The sequence below is a fragment of the Salmo salar genome, chromosome ssa12 (genome assembly GCF_905237065.1).
Source record: "Salmo salar chromosome ssa12, Ssal_v3.1, whole genome shotgun sequence".
NCBI lineage: Eukaryota > Metazoa > Chordata > Actinopteri > Salmoniformes > Salmonidae > Salmo > Salmo salar.
Window position 1 is genome coordinate 90,510,013 of NC_059453.1, and position 25,792 is coordinate 90,535,804.

The following is a 25,792-nucleotide window of genomic DNA, read 5'->3' on the forward strand; positions in this document are numbered from 1 at the left end:
TCAGGCTCTGGCTGGGCCACTCAAGGACATTCAGAGACTTGTCCCTAAGCCACTCCTGCATTGTCTTGGCTGTGTGCTTAGGGTCGCTGTCCTGTTGGAAGGCGAACCTTCGCCCCCAGTCTGAGATCCTGAGCAGTCTGTAGCAGATTTTCATCAAGGATCTCTCTGTACTCCGTTCATTTTTCCCTCGACCAGCGCTCTCAGAACTCTGGAGCTCTGTCAGAGTGACCATCAGGTTCTTGGTCACCTCCCTGACCAAGGCCCTTCTCCCCTGATTGCTCAGTTTGGCCGGGCGGCCAGATCTAGGAAGAGTCTTGGTGGTTCCAAACTTCTTCCATTTAAGATTGACGGAGGCCACTGTTCTTGGGGACCTTCAATGCTGCAGATATTTTTTGGTACCCTTCTCCAGATCTGTGTCTCGACACAATCCTGTCTCCGGAGCTCTACGGAAAATTCCTTCGACCTCCTTGCTTGGTTTTTGCTTTGACATGCACTGTCAACTGTGGGACCTTATATAGACAGGTGTGTGCCTTTCCAAATCATGTCTAATAAATTAAATTTACCACAGGTGGACTCCAATCAAGTTGTAGAAACATCTCAAAGATAATCAATGGAAACAGGATGCACCTGAGCTCAATTTCGAGTCTCATAGCAAAGGGTCTGAATACTTATGTAAATAAGGTATTTCTGTTTTTTATTTCTTATATATACATTTTCTACAAAACTGTTTTTCGCTTTGTCAATAACATACAAAACACTACGACCTACTGACTAATTGGGGCTCGAGAAATGGCACCTCTACATAAATTGTGTCCTGCAGAACAGGTTGTCTCGGACTTCTTCCCTGTATTTAGGATCCAAAGTCATTTCTGTCGGGAAGGGTATGTAACGACAAACATGGAACGTGGGTGTGTCCAAACAAAGACTACTATCTTGTTAACGTTACCTGCTGAAACGGTGTGTAAGATGTAGGCTAACAGCATGCACATTTCCCACAAGACATCTAACACAACTCTCACGTAGTGCCCACCTCCACTCTACACTCCAATGGCTACCTAGCTAAACCATGTTTCACTTTCAGGTGCAATTAAAGCAGGTGACCTTAGCGAAGAACATGTTGAGTTAACAAGCTAGCCTCTAGTTATTTGCAGAACGGGTTCAAATTCAATGATCAGATATATGGAATACAGTTTGTTTACAACTAGCTAGCTAGCGTATCTACCACCTAGCATGCAGTAACGTTAGCATTATTTAAATGTGGGGAAACATCAGCTAGCTAGCTAGCATATACGTTGATTTTAGCTATTGAGAAAGTAGCCCTCTCTCTTTTCTTTGTTCTTTCTCAGTATTTGAAAGTTCAAGCGGTCACCTGCTTTTGGAATATATTGCGTAGAAGACACTCCATTTCTCGGTCTCGTCTTGGTACCACCAGCTTGCTCGGTACCAGAATGCTCGCCATCTTGACTTGGTGAATGCACTTTAAAAAAACGAATAAAAAGACTGCTTGGCGGCTTTAACACTGAAATTACAGGCAATCATTAATGACAACTGTGAAGACATGAGTCTGTCTGAAGCTAGGCTAATAGCTTCTCTCCCTCTGTTCAGATGTCAAATTACAATCAGTGTCTGCTCTTGTGTTTGAAGAAACCCAGAGTTGATGTGGCAAATTGTATTTACTCACTGATTGACAGTTCAGTCAATAGAACAAAAGGCCTGGATTCCATTAATTAGGCCTCTGACAATTTTATCTCGACATGATTGTCTTTAAGTGCAGTAATTTCCAGATACGGTTTCATTGATTGACAGATGAAAATATAAAGTTGTGTTTGTTTTTCTTGTTTCTAGTTAGTCAACATCCCCGAGCTGACAAGGTAAAAAAATCTGTCGTTCTACCCCTGAACAAGGCAGTTAACCCACTGTTCCTAGGCCGTCATTGTAAATAAGAATTTGTTTTTAACTGACTTGCCTAGTTAAATAAAGGTTAAATGAAAATAAAAAAGAAATGAAAAAGTATCGACAGTAAAATATAGACTTGAGGAGACTCTGCTGACACTGATGACTCCTTTAGCTGGCAGGTCCACACTAAGTCTCTGACTACATAAATACATGAAATACCATGAAGACGCATTACTCTGCAATTAATAACAGTCACACTGACATGTGTAGCAGGGTGTTATTGTCGGTAAACCGCCCAAAGTGGTTGTTGATGAAACACATAGTCGATCACAGCTGACATGCTTACATCTCTATAGGGATACTTATAGGAAACACCTAGCATGGATTTGCTCTGCACCCTGCAGGGAGAAATCAATGTTGACCAAACTGAGCTACAGATATGTGCAGTTCATGGGTTACGCTTGAGCAATAAGGCACGAGGAGGTGTGGTATATGGTCAATATACTATGGCTAAGGGCTGTTCTCATGGATGACGCATGGCGTAGTGCCTGGATACAGCCCTTAACCGTGGTATATTGGCCATATAACACAAATCCCAGAGGTGCCTTATTGGTATTATAAACTGGTTACCAATGTAATTAGAGCAGTAAAAATAAATGTTTTGTCATACCTGTGCTATACGTCCTGATATACCACAGCTGTCAGCCAATCAGCATTTAGGGCTCGAAACACCCAGTTTATAATTTACTTTACGGCCCACTGCTGCCTGGTATTGACTTGCAAATTACATTGTAAAATGGTAATATACAATAGTTGAAAACCCATAATTACTTGATAATATCACCTTGTGTAACTGAAAGATGACTAAAAACAATAGATATGTGAAACAGTAATCCCAGAGTACATGCAGTACCATGCAGTACCATGCAATACCATGCAGTAGAAAACCTCTCAACATCAGTGTTAATGGGGGGGTCATGCATTTGAAGCTATATTACCCATTGCTGCTGCAGTCAGCACCTTCCCTCTCTGACAGCCACTGGTGTTTTTAATCTTTAATGATGTTAATAAACTACAGTACCAGACGTGTGTGTGTGTGTGTGTGTGTGTGTGTGTGTGTGTGTGTGTGTGTGTGTGTGTGTGTGTGTGTGTGTGTGTGTGTGTGTCTGTGTCTGTGTGTGTGTTTGTTTGTATGAACCTGATAAAGCCTCTCTCTCTTTGTGTTTTGTTTATTCATGTCGGTGTAAAAACTTCTTTCTCCCTTGATGTTGACAGAAAGTAGAGCAGCTAGCCACTGCATGATGCCATGAAATATTAAACATGTTCAGACTATCAACCCGCAAATGGGTAAAACCCCTGGCCTCAGCAACTGCCATGAGAGGAGGACAGGAGGAGAGGAGGAGGACAGGAGGAGAGGAGGACAGGAGGAGGGGGAGAGGAGGAGAGGAGGACAGGAGGACAGGGGGAGGGGGAGAGGAGGAGAGGAGGAGAGGAGGACAGGAGGAGAGGAGGACAGGAGGAGGGGGAGAGGAGGAGAGGAGGAGAGGAGGAGAAGAGTGGAGGAGGACAGGAGGAGGGGGAGAGGAGGAGGAAGAGGAGGAGAGGAGGAGGAAATGGTTTAGGAAGATGGGGGTGTAGGAGAGGAGGGGAAGAGGAGAGAATGAGGAGGAGGAAGAAGATGAGGAGGAGATGGATTAGGAGGCTGGAATGTACTGTAGTAACAGTAACAGAGTTGTTTCTCTCAAGCCACTGCCTGTTCTGACATAGATTCAGTAAGGCTGGTAAGAAGATATCAGATGCAGTATTTTTGCAGTACAGTGCAGTATGATATTAACCACAAGGCAGACATTTTTCCTATTTATGGGAGGAATCCTAATTTGAGATCTGCTCACGTAGCTTGTGTGCTAGTTTTCGTACAAATCTCCAATTGACCTCAATGTATAATTTACAAAAGAATCTGAATAGATCTCCCATAAGGATTTGGGTCTGAATGTTTACCTCATCAAACACACATGATATACCAGTAGAGGATGTCCTTATAAGCAGAAGCTTACTCTCATTATGCCAGAAAATCTGTTAAATTCTTATGGGATCTCACCTATATTATCTTTGATCCATTTTTCACTATAGAAGGAATGTAGGCCTGCATAAATGTATAAATTCTGTGCATTTTCAATGAAACACTTCTAATGTGTCCCTTACCTTTCTTCACAATAATTGATAGAAATTGGGATTTAGTCAGTGCAGTTATGGTGCTTAGACTGAATGTTAGGTATCTTTGGGGGTTTTTCAACTCAAGACATAGAAGTTGAAGTCATTGTATTGGAAATGAATGATACTGCCCAACCATTCAAATGATGCGTGTCAATGAAAACCCAATTTTAACAACCCTATAGGTCTAGGCATATATGTGCAGATATGGCTGTGGCATAACTAATCAACACTTCCTCATAGTAGAACATCAGTAAGCTATCATCAGAATGGTTCCAAGTCAAACATTTTGAAATGTTTCTAAAGTAGACAAAAACTTATCTCTCTACACTTGATGTTTTGGACCCCAGTGTCCTGCTCCCTCCTCCAAGCCAGCCCCACCCTCGCGGTGTGACTTGTAGTCGAGGGGCGTTTTGTAACGATCTGCAGCGGGCGACACAGCTGCTCTAGCGTTTCTAGCCTGCCCTCCTGTCTCCTGTACAGCTACAGCGCTACTAGTTAGCCACAGGACAAGATCCCTGCTCTAGGCTTCAAGACATGTTCGTCTTCAAGAGTTCCACTCATCCCAGTGAGTGAAATGGGAACAAGTTAGTCTATTGATAACCTACAAACGGTGAGTACAATATATATATATTTTTTACAGATGCGATCAGCTTTGGTGGTCTTCTGTTCGATTGATTCAAATGAAATGTGAAAGAGAGGAGGTATTTTCTGAGCAGTGGAGCAGAAGACAGCGGCATTGGGAGGGGTGCCTCTACCTCGTTTTAGAAGAAATGTCTCTATCTCGTTGTTTGAGCAGTTAGCCCGAATTTTACCGTTACAATACCGTTCATTACCGGTAACCAATTATTCACTGCCGTTGCTGGCGCCACAAATGTAACAAATAGCCTAATCATCAAGACGTGTGCTCCGATTCCAGGAGAGAAACATATCACAGATTTCTGTGCTAGATCGCCAACAATGTTTCAATCCCACTTGTATGTTGTTGTCTGGCCACTTGGGATTTGCAGAGGCATCAGTCAGTGCACGCTTCAGAAGTTAGTAACGAGGAAGGATGATTGACAATTTCCATTTGAGACATGTTGTTTCCTCCCTCCTTACTAGTTGCAGAAGTCAGTCCCACACGTGCGATGGGGAAAGACTGCCAGGGGCCTAAAGGTTCAGGTTATTCTATTCGTTAAAGTAGACCAAAATACAATAGCCTAAATAGATATACTGTAGATAGAGGTTACTGTAGTTTTTAAAATATTTACACCATTATAAATTTATAAAATAGTATTTAATTGGTCAATGTAGAATAGTGTTGTTGTCCTAATAGATTGTGCCTTTATTCCACTTGTGTATGCTAATAACAAAACACTCCTTCAATGCAATTCATTTGACTACAGAGTAATATTGGTAGCCTGCTAGACTGGAGTAATTACAACATTACTGGTAATGTAAATTGTTGGAGCTTGGTTGGTTTTGCTTACACTGACTGTGTATGCGTTTTCCTTGTCTTGTTCTTCCAAATCAAACGTTCTTTAGGGTCTGATTCTTTATTCCTAGTTCAAAAAAACAAAACAAATCATAGGTCTATGCCTGGCAAATTGGTCATATCTCCTTTCTGTGTAAAATGTAAAGTGTGCTTTTGGTACTGTTCAGCCCTTTGGCTGGGAAGGGTAGCCCTTTTAAATGTTTGATGTGTGGGGATGTCTGGAGCGGGTGCTCTGGCTGTTCCTCTCAGCATCTGCACTGGCTGTCAGCTATGGTTAGGGATGGGCCATCAGACGCAATACACTGTGCCCACTGCTCACACACACACACACACACACACACACACACACACACACACACACACACACACACACACACACACACACACACACACACACACACACACACACACACACACACACACACACGTATGAACACACACACGTATGAACACACACAAACTCACAGTAATACATGCACTTATATGCACACTTTCTTTAGACACACACACACACACACACACACTCTCTCCCAGTATGAGGTCAGATTAGGGGTTCCTGCAGCTCAGAGCAGCAGGGGGAACCATGATGATGTCTACCCAAATGGCACCCTATTCCCTACATAGTGCACTACTTAATGACCATGGTCCATGGAACCCTATAGTGCACAATGTTTTTTGTTTCAAAAGTAGTGCACTATATAGGGGAAAAGGGTGCCAGACGTCATCTGCTCTCTGCAGGACCCAAGCTAGGTCACATAGGAAGATGTGCCCGATGCACCGGCCAGTAAGCCACCAGATTAACCGACAGCACTGGCCGCTTAAATGCTTGTTGTAATCAGATAACTGTGGTTTAGTATTAGTACTGCATGGCCATGGGTAAGTCAACAGGTCTAGGCAAGACTTAGAGGGGAGAGGACATTTTACTAAGCACGGGTCATGATCAACCAACATATTTCAATTTGAATAGAAACACAGAACAGAGAAACGCACTGGGTTTGGTCAGCAGGCCGACGGGCGTATGTGTGTGTGTGTGTGTAAGCACTGCTTTCTCTCTGTGTGTGTGTGTGTGTGCTTGTCATACATAGCAGCAGGGAAATAAGCTTTCTGCTGCGGTAACATAAACAGGCTGCAATTCATGTTGAAGTGGAACTGCTTTGATGACAATCATCATGGATTAAATATTCTACTAGTCTACAAGCTGAATTAAAAAAACAAGTATTTTCTTCATCTTTAGTGAGCCTCCCGGGCTTCTAAGGTTTCAATATTTCATGAGAAGAGAAATCTCAAAATTAGGGTGTTGGAATAATCATGCAATAGTTAGGGTATAAAACAAACTACAGAGAGAGAAAACACACACACTAGGGCTGTGACGATCATGTAATTTTGGATGGCGGTAATCGGCCAGCCAGATGACCGCGGTCAGCGTCATAACCGCTCGAATCACCAGAGATTTGCTCCTGAGTGCATGTGCCGCCATAGAACTAGAATGAATAGAACTGGCGTCCCCATTCAAGTCAATGCTGATTCAACTCAACTGACATTTCAACAAATACATTCTATTGCATGAGCCACATCCAGTTGACATCATTTGAATGAGCATTCTACATTTCAGCAAGGACCAACAAAGTTTCATCGCGTTGTTAAGAGTCCATGTTACCGCAGGAACAGACTCAACTGCACAAATGCCCGCCGTCTTAAATCTTTTTTTTAGGTTATGACAGTTATTTTATTTCCTTGGCGGTCTCCATCCATAACAGTTGGTTATACTGTAATTGTGCCAGCCCTAACACTGCAACGCACTGCAGCACACTGCAACACACTGCAACACACTGCAGCACACTGCAGCACACTGCAACACACTGCAGCACACTGCAGCACACTGCAGCACATACCCAAAGCAGAAGGATAGTATCAGCCTTCATTTCCATAGACCGCAGCATGCATTTGTTTCTACCATTACGGAGGCATCTTGTAATGAGATAGTAATGACGACTGATAATAACATGTACAACATAGGGATGCGCATCTTTCCCTTTCAACAGATCGATGCGTATCTATATTTTATTTTACCTTTATTTAACTAGGCAAGTCAGTTACGAACAAATTCTTATTTACAATGACAGCCTAGGAACAGTAGGTTAACTGCCTTGTTCAGGGGCAGAACGACTGATTTTTACCTTGACAGCTCGGGGATTTTGCAACCTTTCGGTTACTAGTCCAACGCTCTAACCACTAGGCTACCTGCCTCCCCAATGGGCTCCGATACAATACAGGAAGGATACATTTTAGTTAGAAACGACTCGGTGCGATTCGGTTTGATTAGAGGAACGAGTCAATGCGATTCGGTTTGATTAGAGGAACGAGTCAATGCGATTCGGTGCGATTCGGTTTGATTAGAGGAACGAGTCAATGCGATTCGGTTTGATTAGAGGAACGAGTCAATGCGATTCGGTGCGATTCGGTTTGATTAGAGGAACGAGTCAATGCGATTCGGTGCGATACGATTCGCAGTGGTGGAAAAAGTACCCAATTGTCATACTTGAGTAAAAGTAAAGATACCTTAATAGAAAATGACTCAAGTAAAAGTGAAAGTCACCCAGTTAAATTCTACTTGAGTAAAAGTCTGAAACTATCTGGTTTTAAATGTACTGAAGTATCAAAAGTAAAAGTAAATGCTATAAATCATTTCAAATTCCTTATTAAGCAAACCAGACGGCATGATTTTCTTTTTTTTTTTATTAACGGATAGCCATGGGCACACTCCAGCACTCAGATTCACAAACGAAGTAGGTGTGTTTAGTGAGTCCGCCAGATCAAAGGCAGTAGATGACCAGGGATGTTCTCTTGATAACTGTATTGGACAATTTTCCTGTCCTGCTAAGCATTCAAAATGTAACGAGTACTTTTGGTCTGATATTAGCTACATTATCTAGCTACTTCCCTGTCCTTACTGGTCTGATATTAGCTTCACTATCTAGCTACTTCCCTGTCCTTACTGGTCTGATATTAGCTTCACTATCTAGCTACTCCCCTGTCCTTACTGGTCTGATATTAGCTACATTATCTAGCTACTTCCCTGTCCTTACTGGTCTGATATTAGCTTCACTATCTAGCTACTTCCCTGTCCTTACTGGTCTGATATTAGCTTCACTATCTAGCTACTTCCCTGTCCTTACTGGTCTGATATTAGCTACACTATCTAGCTACTTCCCTCTCCTTACTGGCCTGATATTAGCTACACTATCTAGCTACTTCCCTCTCCTTACTGGTCTGATATTAGCTACATTATCTAGCTACTTCCCTCTCCTTACTGGCCTGATATTAGCTACACTATCTAGCTACTCCCCTCTCCTTACTGGTCTGATATTAGCTACACTATCTAGCTACTTCCCTCTCCTTACTGGTCTGATACTAGCTACACTATCTAGCTACTTCTCCTTACTGGTCTGATATTAGCTACACTATCTAGCTACTCCCCTCTCCTTACTGGTCTGATATTAGCTACACTATCTAGCTACTCCCCTCTCCTTACTGGTCTGATATTAGCTACACTATCTAGCTACTCCCCTGTCCTTACTGGTCTGATATTAGCTACACTATCTAGCTACTTCCCTCTCCTTACTGGTCTGATATTAGCTTCACTATCTAGCTACTTCCCTGTCCTTACTGCAGGACAGCACTCCCCGGATAGTGGGAGCGAAGGACACACTGCACGTGTTGTTGTTGCCGGCTTGCAGCGCAAATTCTCCCCATTTGAGCAGTAGACCGTCACGGTGACATGGAGATGATAACTACCAATACTACAAGTTGTTTCTCCTGTAGGCTGCTATGCAACTCGAAATATAATCAAGTGGGATGGAACAAATTTGTGACGTTAGCGACGTGATAAAGCTGCCCGGTGAAGCAACAGTAGGAAGCACCTCGAAACCACACCGTTGCACTGGTCAGTTATACAGTCATGGGGTCATTCACACCGGCTTTTATACGATGAGCCATGACTAGAATACAGTATAAACACTGAGTGTAGTAAACATTAAGAACACCTGCTCTTTCCATGATAGACTGACCAGGTGAATCCAGGTGAAAGCTAGGATCCCTTATTGATGTCACCTGTTAAATCCACTTCAATCAGTGTAGATGAAGGGGAGGACACAGGTTAAAGAAGGATTTTTAAGCCTTGAGACAATTGAGACATGGATTGTGTATGTGCGCCTTTTCAGAGTATGAATGAGCAAGACAGAAGATTTCTGTGTCTTTGAACGAGGTATGGTAGTATTTTGGTATTTGGTATTTTATTAGGATCCAACACATTCATGTTTCTTATAACAAGAAGAAGTGATGCAGTCAGTCTCTCCTCAACTCTTAGCCAAGAGAGACTGGCATGCATAGTATTTATATCAGCCCTCTGATTACAATGAAGAGCAAGACATGCCGCTCTGTTCTGGGCCAGCTGCAGCTTAACTAGGTCTTTCCTTGCAGCACTGGACCACACGACTGGACAATAATCAAGATTAGATAAAACTAGAGCCTACAGAACTTGCTTTTGGGAGTGTGGTGTCAAAAAAGCAGAGCATCTCTTTATTACGGACAGACCTCTCCCCATTTTTACAACCATTGAATCTATATGTTTTGATCATGACAGTTTACAATCTAAGGTAACGCCAAGTAAGTTAGTCTCCTTGTTCAACAGCCACACCATTCATTACCAGATTCAGCTGAGGTCTAGAACTTAGGGAATGATTTGTACCAAATACAATGCTCTTAGTTTTAGAGATGTTCAGGACCAGTTTATTATTGGCCACCCATTCCAAAACAGACTGCAACTCTTTGTTAAGGGTTTCAGTGACTTCATTAGCTGTGGTTGCTGATGCGTATATGGTTGAGTCATCAGCATACATGGACACACATGCTTTGTTTAATGCCAGTGGCAGGTCATTGGTAAAAATAGAAAAGAGTAGAGGGCCTAGAGAGCTGCCCTGTGGTACACCACACTTTACATGTTTGACATTAGAGAAGCTTCCAGTAAAGAAAACCCTTTGCGTTCTATTAGATAGATAGCTCTGAATCCACGATATGGCAGAGGTTGAAAAGCCATAACACAAGTTTTTTCAACAACAGGTTATGGTCAATAATATCAAAGACTGCACTGAAATCTAACAGTACAGCTCCCACAATCTTCTTATTATCAATTTCTATCAACGAATCATCAGTCATTTGTGTTAGTGCAGTACATCCTGAGTGCCCTTCTCTATAAGCATGCTGAAAGTCTGTTGTTAATTTGTTCACAGAGAAATAGCATTGTATTTAGTCAAACACCATTTTTTCCAACAGTTTACTAAGAGCTGGCAGCAAGCTGATGGGTCTGCTGTTAGAATCAGTAAAGGCCGCTTTACCACGCTTGGGTAGCGGAATGACTTTGGCTTCCCTCCAGGCCTGTGGACAAAGACTTTCCTCTAGGCTCAGATTAAAGATATGACAGATAGGAGTGGCTATAGAGTCAGCTACCATCCTCAGTAATTTTATATCTAAGTTGTCAATGCCAGGAGGTTTGTCAGTAATCTTTACACCTCTCCCACACTAACTTTACAACATTCTAACTTGCAATGCTTTTCTTTATTCCCCCCCAAAATGTATGCACGAATACAATGACTCACTGTTCGTTGTTGGCATTTCCTGCCCAAGTTTGCCCACTTTGCCAATGAAGATATTAGATATTACTGCACTGTGTTAGATATTACTGCACTGTCGGAACTAGAAGCGCAAGCATTTCTTTACACTCGCATTAACATCTGCTAACCATGTGTATGTGACCAATACAATTTGATTTGATTTGAAGTAATCATTCAAATAACTGGCAACATTAGAATGGTTTTGTGATGAATAAGCCATCTGATTCGATGAAAGATGGAGTTGAATTTGTCTTTCTGCCCATAATTTCATCATTCTCTATATCATTATTCTTGGCTTCATAATACAATTTCTTCTTTTTGTTGAGTTTAGTCACATCATTTCTCAATTTGCAGTAAGTCATCCAGTCAATTCCTCATCAATCCATGGAGCCTTAACAGTTCTAACAGTCAGTCTCTTAACAGGTGCATGTTTATCAATAATTGGAAGAAGCAATTTCATAAATTCATCAAGTGCAGCATCTGGATGCTCCTCATTAATCACATCAGACCAACAAATATTTTTAACATCATCCACATAAGACTCACAGCAAAATCTTTTGTATGATCTCTTATACACTATTTTAGGATCAGCTTTTGGATCTTTGGCTTTCCTGGATATAGACATTATATTGTGATCACTGCATCCAATGGGTACGGATACAGATTTAGAACAAAGTTCTACAGTATTAGTAAAAATGTGATCGATACATGTGGATGATCTTGTTCCTGTAGTGTTTGTAAACACCCTGGTAGGTTGATTAATAACCTGAACCAGATTACAGGCACTGGTTACAGTGAGAAACTTCCTCTTGAGCGGACAGCTTGATGAAAACCAGTCAATATTCAGGTCCCCAAGAAAGTAGACCTGACATCACATACACTATCAAGCATTTCACACATATTATTTAGATACTGACTGTTATTGGTGGCCTATAGCAACACCCCATAAGAAAAGGCTTTAGATGTGCCAAGTGAACCTGCAACCACACCACTTCAATAACACTTGACATAAGATCTTCTCTAATTATTACAGGGATATGGCTCTGAATATATATATATATATATATATACACAGCAACACCTCCCCCATAAGCATTCCTGTCTCTTAGAAAGATGTTATATCAGTTTCAGTTTAGTCATATAGCAGACGCTCTTATCCAGAGCAACTTACAGTAGTGAATACATACATTTCATTTCATGCATTTTTTTTGTTGTTGTACTGGCCCCGCGTGGGAATCGAACCCACAACCCTGGCGTTGCACACACCATGCTGGCGTTGCAAACACCATGCTCTACCAACTGAGCCACAGGGAAGGCTGTGGCTACTGCTGTATCATCAAATGAATTATCTAAGTGAGTCTCAGAAATGGCTAATATATGAATGTTATCTGATGTTAGCTAGTTATTGATTTGATGAACCTTATTTCTAAGGCTACATATATTAATATGGGCTATTTTCAGCCCTTTCCTGGGTAGATTGTCAGAGATAGACATAATACTGAAAAGAGCAAACAAAGCAAGAGAAAGAAATATACATTCAGCAGTCCATTAATCAATTGGTATGTGCGCGTGCTGCGGGGTTGAAGCTATGAACCCATAGGCTTGGCTCTCTCATCCCTTCCAGGCTTCTGGGAAGGAGGGTGGACAATGAGCCTGTCTTAGCAGATATAAACAATGTCCCCACGCGCTCTAGCAGCTTTCATGGCTGAGATAAGTTATTTTCTCCAAGATAATTTCCATCACTGTCCTCAGACTCCATCCAGGTCTCATGTGGAGATTCTTTAATCCCGTCCACAACCATGTTGCTCCGCCTTGATTGTCCCTGGAGATAATCTGATTTCTCTGTCATTGTTATCATGGATTCACACACAGAACTGATGTCCTCTTACAGATAGCTGTCATCTTGCTGTTCTCCTGTTTAAACTCGTCAAACTGACCCTGGGAGAACTGCAAACTGTTCTTCAGGTCCTGGACCTCTCTGGTCAGGTCGTCCATTCTTTTATTAGTTGATTCCACCAATCAAATGTATTTATAAAGCACTTTTTACATCAGCCGATGTCAAAAAGTGCTATACAGAAACCCAGCCTAAAACCCCAAACAGCAAGCAATCCAGTGTGGGTTGAAAAGGTGATTGTTGTCCTCGTTATGAAATTATCAACTTTACCCTGTATATCTAAAAGTGACCATATACACTGATTGTTTAAAACACAACTACCTAAACCATTTCTGATGGTGAACCTGAACAATCCAAATAAAATGTAGTGCAGCCTGAGCCCCGATCAACAGGTAGGCTGTATAACCATCAATCAATCAATCAATCAAATGTATTTATGAAGCCCTTCTTACATCAGCTGATGTTACAAAGTGCTGTACAGAAACCCAGCCTAAAACACCAAACAACAAGCAATGGAGGTGTAGAAGCATGGTGGCTAGGAAAAACTCCCTAGAAAGGCCAAAACCTAGGAAGAAACCTAAAGAGGAACCAGGCTATGAGGGGTGGCCGGTCCTCTTCTGGCTGTGCAGGGTGGATATTATAACAGAACATGGCCAAGATGTTCAAATGTTCATAAATGACCAGCAGGGTCAAATAATAATAATCACAGTGGTTGTAGAGGGTGCAACAGGTCAGCACCTCAAGAGTAAATGTCAGTTGGCTTTTCATAGCCGATCATTCAGAGTATCTCTACCGCTCCTGCTGTCTCTAGAGAGTTGAAAACAGCAGGTCTGGGACAGGTAGCACGTCCGGTGAACAGGTCAGGGTTCCATAGCCGCAGGCAGAACAGTAGAAACTGGAGCAGCAGCACGGTCAGGTGGACTGGGGACAGCAAGGAGTCATCAGGCCAGATAGTCCTGAGGCATGGTCCTAGGGCTCAGGTCCTCCGAGAGAGAGAAAGAAAGAGAGAAAGAGAGAATTAGAGCATTCTTAATAAATTCACACAGGACACCGGATAAGACAGAAGAAATACTCCAGATATAACAGACTGACCTTAGCCCCCCGACACATAAACTACTGCAACATAAATACTGGAGGCTGAGACAGGAGGGGTCGGGAGACACTGTGGCCCCGTCCGACGATACCCCCGGACAGGACCAAGCAGGCAGGATATAACCCCACCCATTTTGCCAAAGCACAGCTCCCACACCACTAGAGGGATATCTTCAACCACCAACTTACCATCCTGAGACAAGGCCGAGTATAGCCCACAAAGATCTCCCCCATGGCACGAACCCGAGGGGGGCGCCAACCCGGACAGGAAGATCACGTCAGTGACTCAACCTGCTCAAGTGACGCACCCCTCCTAGGGACCGCATGGAAGAGCACCAGTAAGCCAGTGACTCAGCCCCTGTAATAGGGTTTGAGGCAGAGAATCCCAGTGGAGAGAGGGGAGAGTTGATAGCCTGTATAGCCTGGTGAGAGTTGATCGGCGGGTAGGCTGTATAACCAGGTGAGAGTTGATAGGCTGTATAGCCTGGTAAGAGTTGATAGGCTGTATAGCCTGGTAAGAGTTGATAGGCTGTATAACCAGGTGACAGTTGATAGGCTGTATAGCCTGGTAAGAGTTGATAGGCTGTATAGCCTGGGGAGAGTTGATCAGCTGGTAGGCTGTATAACCAGGTGACAGTTGATCAGCTGGTAGGCTGTATAACCTGGTGACAGTTGATCAGCAGGTAGGCTGTATAACCAGGTGACAGTTGATCAGCAGGTAGGCTGTATAACCAGGTGACAGTTGATCAGCTGGTAGGCTGTATAACCAGGTGACAGTTGATCAGCTGGTAGGCTGTATAACCAGGTGACAGTTGATCAGCTGGTAGGCTGTATAACCAGGTGACAGTTGATCAGCTGGTAGGCTGTATAACCAGGTGAGAGTTGATCAGCTGGTAGGCTGTATAACCAGGTGACAGTTGATCAGCTGGTAGGCTGTATAACCAGGTGACAGTTGATCAGCAGGTAGGCTGTATAACCAGGTGACAGTTGATCAGCTGGTAGGCTGTATAACCAGGTGACAGTTGATCAGCTGGTAGGCTGTATAACCAGGTGACAGTTGATCAGCTGGTAGGCTGTATAAACAGGTGACAGTTGATCAGCAGGTAGGCTGTATAACCAGGTGACAGTTGATCAGCTGGTAGGCTGTATAACCAGGTGACAGTTGATCAGCTGGTAGGCTGTATAACCAGGTGACAGTTGATCAGCTGGTAGGCTGTATAACCAGGTGACAGTTGATCAGCTGGTAGACTGTATAACCAGGTGACAGTTGATCAGCTGGTAGGCTGTATAACCAGGTGACAGTTGATCAGCTGGTAGGTTGTATAACCAGGTGACAGTTGATCAGCTGGTAGGCTGTATAACCAGGTGACAGTTGATCAGCTGGTAGGCTGTATAACCAGGTGACAGTTGATCAGCTGGTAGGCTGTATAACCAGGTGACAGTTGATCAGCTGGTAGGCTGTATAACCAGGTGACAGTTGATCAGCTGGTAGGCTGTATAACCAGGTGACAGTTGATCAGCTGGTAGAATGTATAACCAGGTGACAGTTGATCAGCTGGTAGGCTGTATAACCAGGTGAGAGTTGATCAGCTGGTAGGCTGTATAACCAGGTGACAGTTGATCAGCTGGTAGGCTGTATAACCAGGTGACAGTTGATCAGCTGGTAGGCTGTATAACCAGGTGACAGTTGATCAGCAGGTAGGCTGTATAACCAGGTGACAGTTGATCAGCTGGTAGGCTGTATAACCAGGTGACAGTTGATCAGCTGGTAGGCTGTATAACCAGGTGACAGTTGATCAGCTGGTAGGCTGTATAAACAGGTGACAGTTGATCAGCAGGTAGGCTGTATAACCAGGTGACAGTTGATCAGCTGGTAGGCTGTATAACCAGGTGACAGTTGATCAGCTGGTAGGCTGTATAACCAGGTGACAGTTGATCAGCTGGTAGGCTGTATAACAAGGTGACAGTTGATCAGCTGGTAGACTGTATAACCAGGTGACAGTTGATCAGCTGGTAGGCTGTATAACCAGGTGACAGTTGATCAGCTGGTAGGTTGTATAACCAGGTGACAGTTGATCAGCTGGTAGGCTGTATAACCAGGTGACAGTTGATCAGCTGGTAGGCTGTATAACCAGGTGACAGTTGATCAGCTGATAGGCTGTATAACCAGGTGACAGTTGATCAGCTGGTAGGCTGTATAACCAGGTGACAGTTGATCAGCTGGTAGGTTGTATATAGTGTTCAGTTTGACTAGGCTACTGATATTGCCTGGGTTTGTCCGCCATGCAAAATTACTTTTTGATCAATTACTGTCAACACAGTTACATGCTTAGTTCGACACTGAAGGAGAGGTCGCGTCAGTTGTCACATAAGATGACAGGTATTTTCTGGAGGTAGAAAAAGTAATGTGAGCAAAACATTGCTATCCTATAGCCCTACACTGGCTCTGCCTCACTGGCTCTGCCTCACTGGCTCTGCCTCACTGGCTCTGCCTCACTGGCTCTGCCTCACTGGCTCTGGCTCACTGGCTCTGGCTCACTGGCTCTGCCTCACTGGCTCTGCCTCACTGGCTCTACCTCACTGGCTCTGCCTCACTGGCTCTGCCTCACTGGCTCTGCCTCACTGGCTCTACCTCACTGGCTCTGGCTCACTGGCTCTGCCTCACTGGCTAACACAGAAACTGGCTAAAACACACAACATCTCCTGCAGTGTCTGTCCTCAGTCCCAGGCATGCTATAGCCCTACACCAATTACTGGCTGGGGTTCAACGTGCACAGGAAGGGTTAGCAGGAAGTTTGCTCACAATGTTTGTGGCCTGTGCTCAAACTACAGGAAGCCATGTGACCTGTGGAGCTACTGTGAGGTTTCTGTCCTCCCTCCTACAGTATTGTTGTGGAAAACAGAGAAGAGCAGAGCAGATTACAGCAGAGCAGATTACAGCAGATTACCGCAGAGCAGATTACAGCAGAGCAGAACAGAGTACAGCAGAGCAGAGTACAGCAGAGCAGAGTTTGGGTCCTGAGGCAAAAAATAGTTGAGAACCACTTCCTGTAGAGGTCTTTAAAGAGATAGCTCTCCTGCCAGAGCAAATCAGCCTTCTTTCTGCTGGGACGGCCTTCTAAGACAATAATAATACTACTAAGATTAGGCCTGGTATTTGCCAGGGACATCACAATACAATATTATTACGATACTTAGGTGCCAATCCGATATCTATTGCGATTCTCACGATTCTATATGTATTGCGATATTCGATATTGTGATTTTATTGTGATTCAATGTTTCAAACATATTGCTCACCATATTACGTCTGATGCATGGGAATGAGAGAGCCATGAGAAAATACGTTTTAAATCAGTCATGGAAGTAAATTGGCTCCCTATTTAAAAAGAAGATGAGAACAAGCTATGAAGGAAAAATAGTTTTGGTGCAGGTACAGACAACTAGCGCAAAAATTATATTGCGATATTGGCAAAATGAAATTATACGATATATCGTTAAAAAAATATATATCAAGATGTGTAACTGTATAGATATTTTTTTCCCCCAAATCACTAATTCAGATGCCACCTATTTTGGGACAGATTTCCTTTGTAAAATAGATCTTTAATCTCCTTGGCATCACCTTTTTAATAAGGAATACATGGTTTATAAATGCATTATAAAATGAATTATTGCTGCATGGTCTCTCAAGCCTAAATACTGTACTGTACATCCACTGGCCTTATTGTGTTCAGCTTGGAGCGCTACATGTTGTCTCTGCACCGGGCTTGGAGCGCTACATGTTGTCTTGGCACCGGCTTGGAGCGCTACATGTTGTCTCTGCACTGGCTTGGAGCACTACATGTTGTCTCTGCACCGGCTTGGAGCGCTACATGTTGTCTCTGTACCGGCTTGGAGCGCTACATGTTGTCTCTGCACCGGCTTGGAGCGCTACATGTTGTCTCTGCACCGGCTTGGAGCGATACATGTTGTCTCTGCACCGGCTTGGAGCGATACATGTTGTCTTGGCACCGGGTTGGAGCGCTACATGTTGTCTCTGCACTGGCTTGGAGCGCTACATGTTGTCTCTGCACAGGCTTGGAGCGCTACATGTTGTCTCTGCACTGGCTTGGAGCGCTACATGTTGTCTCTGCACCGGCTTGGAGCGCTACATGTTGTCTCTGCACCGGCTTGGAGCGCTACATGTTGTCTCTGCACCGGCTTGGAGCGCTACATGTTGTCTCTGCACCGGCTTGGAGCGCTACATGTTGTCTCTGCACCGGGCTTGGAGCGCTACATGTTGTCTTGGCACCGGCTTGGAGCGCTACATGTTGTCTCTGCACTGGCTTGGAGCGCTACATGTTGTCTCTGCACCGGCTTGGAGCGCTACATGTTGTCTCTGCACCGGCTTGGAGCGCTACATGTTGTCTCTGCACTGGCTTGGAGCGCTACATGTTGTCTCTGCACCGGCTTGGAGCGATACATGTTGTCTCTGCACCGGCTTGGAGCGATACATGTTGTCCCTGCACCGGCTTGGAGCGCTACATGTTGTCTCTGCACCGGCTTGGAGCGCTACATGTTGTCTCTGCATCGGCTTGGAGCGCTACATGTTGTCTCTGCACCGGCTTGGAGCGCTACATGTTGTCTCTGCACCGGCTTGGAGCGCTACATGTTGTCTCTGCACAGGCTTGGAGCGCTACATGTTGTCTCTGCACTGGCTTGGAGCGCTACATGTTGTCTCTGCACCGGCTTGGAGCGATACATGTTGTCTCTGCACCGGCTTGGAGCGATACATGTTGTCTCTGCACAGGCTTGGAGCGCTACATGTTGTCTCTGCACCGGCTTGGAGCGCTACATGTTGTCTCTGCACCATTAACCTTCACAGCTGTTTTACTTCAAAGGCAGAATAATGCTACAGACAGAAACCTAGAGAAAGCCCCTGTGTGTGCGTCTCTGTCCTTGTGTGTGTACTTGTTGTGTTCCTAAAGGCTGCATTTGAAATCCTCTTCCTGCCTCTGGGACTCTGCGCTCGACAGCACTCTGTTCTGCTTCTGGCCCAATTTCACTGTAAATGGGCAGCATGCTTCAGTGCCTGATGGTACCAGGGCTGCTGTTCAGTATGGTACAGTACCTGATGGTACCAGGGCTGCTGTTCAGTATGGTTCAGTGCCTGCTGGTACCAGGGCTGCTGTTCAGTATGGTACAGTACCTGATGGTACCAGGGCTGCTGTTCAGTATGGTTCAGTACCTGCTGGTACCAGGGCTGCTGTTCAGTATGGTACAGGGCTGCTGTTCAGCTGTGTGTGTGTGTGTGTGTGTGTGTGTGTGTGTGTGTGTGTGTGTGTGTGTGTGTGTGTGTGTGTGTGTGTGTGTGTGTGTGTGTGTGTGTGTGTGTGTGTGTGTGTGTGTGTGTGTGTGTGTGTGTGTGTAAGAGAGAGAGAGCTGCTTTCTCTCGGTGTGTGTGTGTGCATATGCGCTCTTCGTGATAGCTCAGGTTTTTTGTGTTATTGACAGACAGTCTGCTGCAGAACCCACTGCTGCTCTCTCATCAGTATTACAGACAGTCTGCTGCTCTCTCATCAGAATTACAGACAGTCTGCTGCTCTCTCATCAGTATTACAGACAGTCTGCTGCAGAACCCACTGCTGCTCTCTCATCAGTATTACAGACAGTCTGCTGCTCTCTCATCAGAATTACAGACAGTCTGCTGCAGAACCCACTGCTGCTCTCTCATCAGTATTACAGACAGTGAGCTGCTCTCTCATCAGAATTACAGACAGTCTGCTGCAGAACCCACTGCTGCTCTCTCATCAGTATTACAGACAGTCTGCTGCTCTCTCATCAGTATTACAGACAGTCTGCTGCTCTCTCATCAGAATTACAGACAGTCTGCTGCAGAACCCACTGCTGCTCTCTCATCAGTATTACAGACAGTCTGCTGCTCTCTCATCAGTATTACAGACAGTCTGCTGCTCTCTCATCAGAATTACAGACAGTCTGCTGCATAACCCACTGCTGCTCTCTCATCAGTATTACAGACAGTCTGCTGCTCTCTCATCAGTATTACAGACAGTCTGCTGCTCTCTCATCAGAATTACAGACAGTCTGCTGCAGAACCCACTGCTGTTCTCTCATCAGTATTACAGACAGTCTGCTGCTCTCTCATCAGTATTACATACAGTCTGCTGCTCTCTCATCAGTATTACAGACAGGCTGCTGCAGAACCCACTGCTGCTCTCTCATCAATATTACAGACAGTCTGCTGCAGAACCCACTGCTGCTCTCTCATCAGTATTACAGACAGGCTGCTGCTCTCTCATCAGTATTACAGACAGTCTGCTGCAGAACCCACTGATGCTCTCTCATCAGTATTACAGACAGGCTGCTGCTCTCTCATCAGTATTACAGACAGTCTGCTGCTCTCTCATCAGTATTACAGCCATTCTGCTGCTCTCTCATCAGTATTACAGACAGTCTGCTGCTCTCTCATCAATATTACAGACAGGCTGCTGCTCTCTCATCAGTATTACAGACAGTCTGCTGCTCTCTCATCAGTATTACAGACAGTCTGCTGCTCTCTCATCAGTATTACAGACACTCTGCTGCAGAACCCACTGCTGCTCTCTCATCAGTATTACAGACAGTCTGCTGCAGAACCCACTGCTGCTCTCTCATCAGTATTACAGACAGTCTGCTGCAGAACCCACTGCTGCTCTCTCATCAGTATTACAGACAGTCTGCTGCAGAACCCACTGCTGCTCTCTCATCAATATTACAGACAGTCTGCTGCAGAACCCACTGCTGCTCTCTCATCAGTATTACAGACAGGCTGCTGCAGAACCCACTGCTGCTCTCTCATCAGTATTACAGACAGTCTGCTGCTCTCTCATCAGTATTACAGACAGGCTGCTGCTCTCTCATCAGTATTACAGACAGTCTGCTGCAGAACCCACTGCTGCTCTCTCATCAATATTACAGACAGGCTGCTGCTCTCTCATCAGTATTACAGACAGTCTGCTGCTCTCTCATCAGTATTACAGACAGGCTGCTGCTCTCTCATCAGTATTACAGACAGGCTGCTGCTCTCTCATCAGTATTACAGACAGTCTGCTGCTCTCTCATCAGTATTACAGACAGTCTGCTGCTCTCTCATCAGTATTACAAACAGGCTGCTGCTCTCTCATCAGTATTACAGACAGTATGCTGCTCTCTCATCAGTATTACAGACAGTCTGCTGCTCTCTCATCAGTATTACAGACAGTCTGCTGCAGAACCCACTGCTGCTCTCTCATCAGTATTACAGACAGTCTGCTGGTCTCTCATCAGTATTACAGACAGTCTGCTGCAGAACCCACTGCTGCTCTCTCATCAGTATTACAGACAGTCTGCTGCTCTCTCATCAGTATTACAGACAGTCTGCTGCATGCACTTTAAAGTGAATGGCTCACCCTTGCCCTTTTGACGTCTGTTTGCTTTGAAATATTGATGAGAGAGCAGCAGTGGGCTCTGCAGCAGACTGTCTGTAATACTGATGAGAGAGCAGCAGTGGGCTCTGCAGCAGACTGTCTGAAAGCTGAATTTCTAAATCATCAAGAGGACAAATGGAGAAGAGTCTGGACACATCATGTTGTTCAGTAGAATTGCTTATTTTAGAAGCAGAAACGTATATAGCAGAACAGACCAGACAGACTACACCAGACCAGAACAGACCAGACAGACTACACCAGACCAGAACAGACCAGACAGACTACACCAGACCAGAACAGACCAGACAGACTACACCAGACCAGAACAGACCAGACAGACTACACCAGACCACAACAGACCAGACAGACTACACCAGACCAGAACAGACCAGACAGACTACACCAGACCACAACAGACCAGACAGACTACACCAGACCAGAACAGACCAGACAGACTACACCAGACCAGAACAGACCAGACAGACTACACCAGACCAGAACAGACCAGACAGACTACACCAGACCAGAACAGACCAGACAGACTACACCAGACCACAACAGACCAGACAGACTACACCAGACCACAACAGACCAGACAGACTACACCAGACCAGAACAGACCAGACAGACTACACCAGACCAGAACAGACCAGACAGACTACACCAGACCACAACAGACCAGACAGACTACACCAGACCAGAACAGACCAGACAGACTACACCAGACCAGAACAGACCAGACAGACTACACCAGACCAGAACAGACCAGACAGACTACACCAGACCAGAACAGACCAGACAGACTACACCAGACCACAACAGACCAGACAGACTACACCAGACCACAACAGACCAGACAGACTACACCAGACCAGAACAGACCAGACAGACTACACCAGACCAGAACAGACCAGACAGACTACACCAGACCACAACAGGCTGTGGGTAACAGATGTGGTAGTAAACATTTATCAGTAAACGGAACAACATTGTCTGTGTGTGTCTCGGTGTGTTTGTGTGTGTGTATGCTAGGGTTATGTGATTCGGTATGACATTCCTCATTCTTAACTATGTTTACTCAATAGGAAACGTGGTCCTTTATTAGATGGTGAAGTGTTGGAGTTGACACAGTGTGAAGGCGTTTTCTCTTCTCTTTACATGGCCAAAAGAGCCCTGATTGAAGCCGGAATGCTCCAGAATTCTAAACGCTCTAGAATCTGCTCTAGAACGGGCTCAGAATTCTCTAGGTAGAATGTTCTCAGAGAGAGTCGTGGAGTTATAATTGACAGCAGTCTAAAAGTCTAGTCCAGCAGCACAGTCACAGTGTGGTCCTTGGCTTTATAAATACACCATGCAGGCTGACATTGTTCCAGAATAAACAGTGTTGATGTCACATGTCCGCATGCAGCAGATGGATGGAGCCCCTCCCTGAGAGCAGCATGGGGTCATAGAAATATAAATACTGGAATGGACATTGATGTTTGTATGTGGTCTGTGGGGCTTTGTCATTTCTAGTAACTCTAGTTCTATGCATGGCCCCAGTCTTTGGGTATGGAGACAGGGAAACGTAACATGGGTTAAAGGTCAGTGTTTCTCAACCTCTGACCTGTGGAATGACACCGGTCTCTGGAATGTTGCTGACCCGTCCCAGGTAGTAAGTTGACTGTCATTGATTTAGTAAATTACTTATTCATTCACAATATGAGTGAAATCATTTTCCTTACAATTTTTTGAATGAATTATGTTTAAAAAAGCTATTTTTGTGTGGAATGGTATGGGTGTATACGGGTAGGCTGTCATTGTAAATAAGAATTTGTTCTCAACTGACTTGCCTAGTTAAATAAAGGATCAATTAAATATATATTTTTTCTCTCTGTCGTCAAGATGGGGGCCACTAAAATGTATTGTCCGCGAGGTGAGGGCCCCTCCAAACCAAATCTTGCTTAGGGCCCTCAAAAGTCCAGAGCCTTCACTGGGTAATGGTACTGTAGCAGACAGCTTGCCAGACAGACAGTCTTGTGTAGCTGGCCTGGTTTGGTACAACGACTGGGGAGATGACGACTGGAGTGACCTAGAATCAGGTTGACCTGAGTGCTTCAAATCCAACAAGGCTCCCTCTATGAAAGGAAATACTCTCTCTCTCTTTCACCCCCCCCCTCCCCTTCCCTGCAGCGCCAAGTAGGACAAGTCATCCAGACAGAATAAAATGGAAGTTGCTGGTGATGGATGGAGGAGGGGAATATGGAGGGATGGACAAAATTGAGGCAGGCAGACGCTTGATGTAGAGCAGAAAGGGAGGGGCGGAGCAGTGGAGGGATGGAGAGGGAGAAGAATGCTGGGATGGGGGGTGGAGGGACTCAACGAAGGTAAAGAATGTGGAAGACACTGGGGATGGAAGGATGGATGGATGGATGGAGGAAGACAGGCAGGCAGAGGAGGAGGAGGAGGAGGAGGAAGAGGAGGAGGAGTACCAGTGAGAGGGGAGTAGACCTCTGTTTTCATCAGGTAGGAAATAGCACTGATCTGACTAAAGACAGGCAGAGGAGGAAGAGGAGGAGGAGGAAGAGGAGGAGGAGGAGGACTACCAGTGAGAGGGGAGTAGACCTCTGTTTTCATCAGGTAGGAAATAGCACTGATCTGACTAAAGACAGGCAGAGGAGGAAGAGGAGGAGGAGGAAGAGGAGGAGGAGGAGGAGTACCAGTGAGAGGGGAGTAGACCTCTGTTTTCATCAGGTAGGAAATAGCACTGATCTGACTAAAGACAGGCAGAGGAGGAGGAGGAGGAAGAGGAGGAGGACTACCAGTGAGAGGGGAGTAGACCTCTGTTTTCATCAGGTAGGAAATAGCACTGATCTGACTAAAGACAGGCAGAGGAGGAGGAGGAGGAAGAGGAAGAGGAAGAGGAGGAGGAGTACCAGTGAGAGGGGAGTTAACCTCTGTTTTCATCAGGTAGGAAATAGCACTGATCTGACTAAAGACAGGCAGAGGAGGAGGAAGAGGAGGAAGAGGAGGAGGAGTACCAGTGAGAGGGGAGTAGACCTCTGTTTTCATCAGGTAGGAAATAGCACTGATCTGACTAAAGACAGGCAGAGGAGGAGGAGGAGGAAGAGGAGGAGGAGGAGTACCAGTGAGAGGGGAGTAGACCTCTGTTTTCATCAGGTAGGAAATAGCACTGATCTGACTAAAGACAGGCAGAGGAGGAGGAGGAGGAAGAGGAGGAGGACTACCAGTGAGAGGGGAGTAGACCTCTGTTTTCATCAGGTAGGAAATAGCACTGATCTGACTAAAGACAGGCAGAGGAGGAAGAGGAGGAGGAGGAAGAGGAGGAGGAGGAGGAGTACCAGTGAGAGGGGAGTAGACCTCTGTTTTCATCAGGTAGGAAATAGCACTGATCTGACTAAAGACAGGCAGAGGAGGAGGAAGAGGAGGAAGAGGAGGAGGAGGAGTACCAGTGAGAGGGGAGTAGACCTCTGTTTTCATCAGGTAGGAAATAGCACTGATCTGACTAAAGACAGGCAGAGGAGGAAGAGGAGGAGGAGGAAGAGGAGGAGGAGGAGGAGTACCAGTGAGAGGGGAGTAGACCTCTGTTTTCATCAGGTAGGAAATAGCACTGATCTGACTAAAGACAGGCAGAGGAGGAGGAAGAGGAGGAAGAGGAGGAGGAGGAGTACCAGTGAGAGGGGAGTAGACCTCTGTTTTCATCAGGTAGGAAATAGCACTGATCTGACTAAAGACAGGCAGAGGAGGAAGAGGAGGAGGAGGAAGAGGAGGAGGAGGAGGAGTACCAATGAGAGGGGAGTAGACCTCTGTTTTCATCAGGTAGGAAATAGCACTGATCTGACTAAAGACAGGCAGAGGAGGAGGAAGAGGAGGAGGAGGAGTACCAGTGAGAGGGGAGTAGACCTCTGTTTTCATCAGGTAGGAAATAGCACTGATCTGACTAAAGACAGGCAGCTAGCTCATATCTCTCCAGTAATCATTTAGAAAACATCCCACCATAAAACGCCTTAGTCAGATTTATTCTGGATTTAGGGTTAAGATTGTACATGGCACGGGGGGGTACTCTTCTGCTAAGCTTCCCAATGAGGACATGTTTAAGAATCAG

The 25,792-nt window shown here is 45.0% G+C and overlaps 1 protein-coding gene across 2 annotated transcripts in view; it reads left to right on the plus strand.

Annotated features, from left to right (window-relative positions):
• The first annotated feature begins 4,530 nt into the window (after window positions 1-4,530).
• The window catches only part of LOC106566123 (protein phosphatase 1 regulatory inhibitor subunit 16B), a 180,051-nt gene continuing 158,789 nt past the window's right edge, over window positions 4,531-25,792 (plus strand). For both annotated transcript variants that reach the window (XM_045691909.1, XM_014133975.2), the window contains exon 1: window positions 4,531-4,720. The gene's annotated coding sequence lies outside the window, so the exon portion shown is untranslated. The remainder of the gene's footprint in view (window positions 4,721-25,792) is intronic.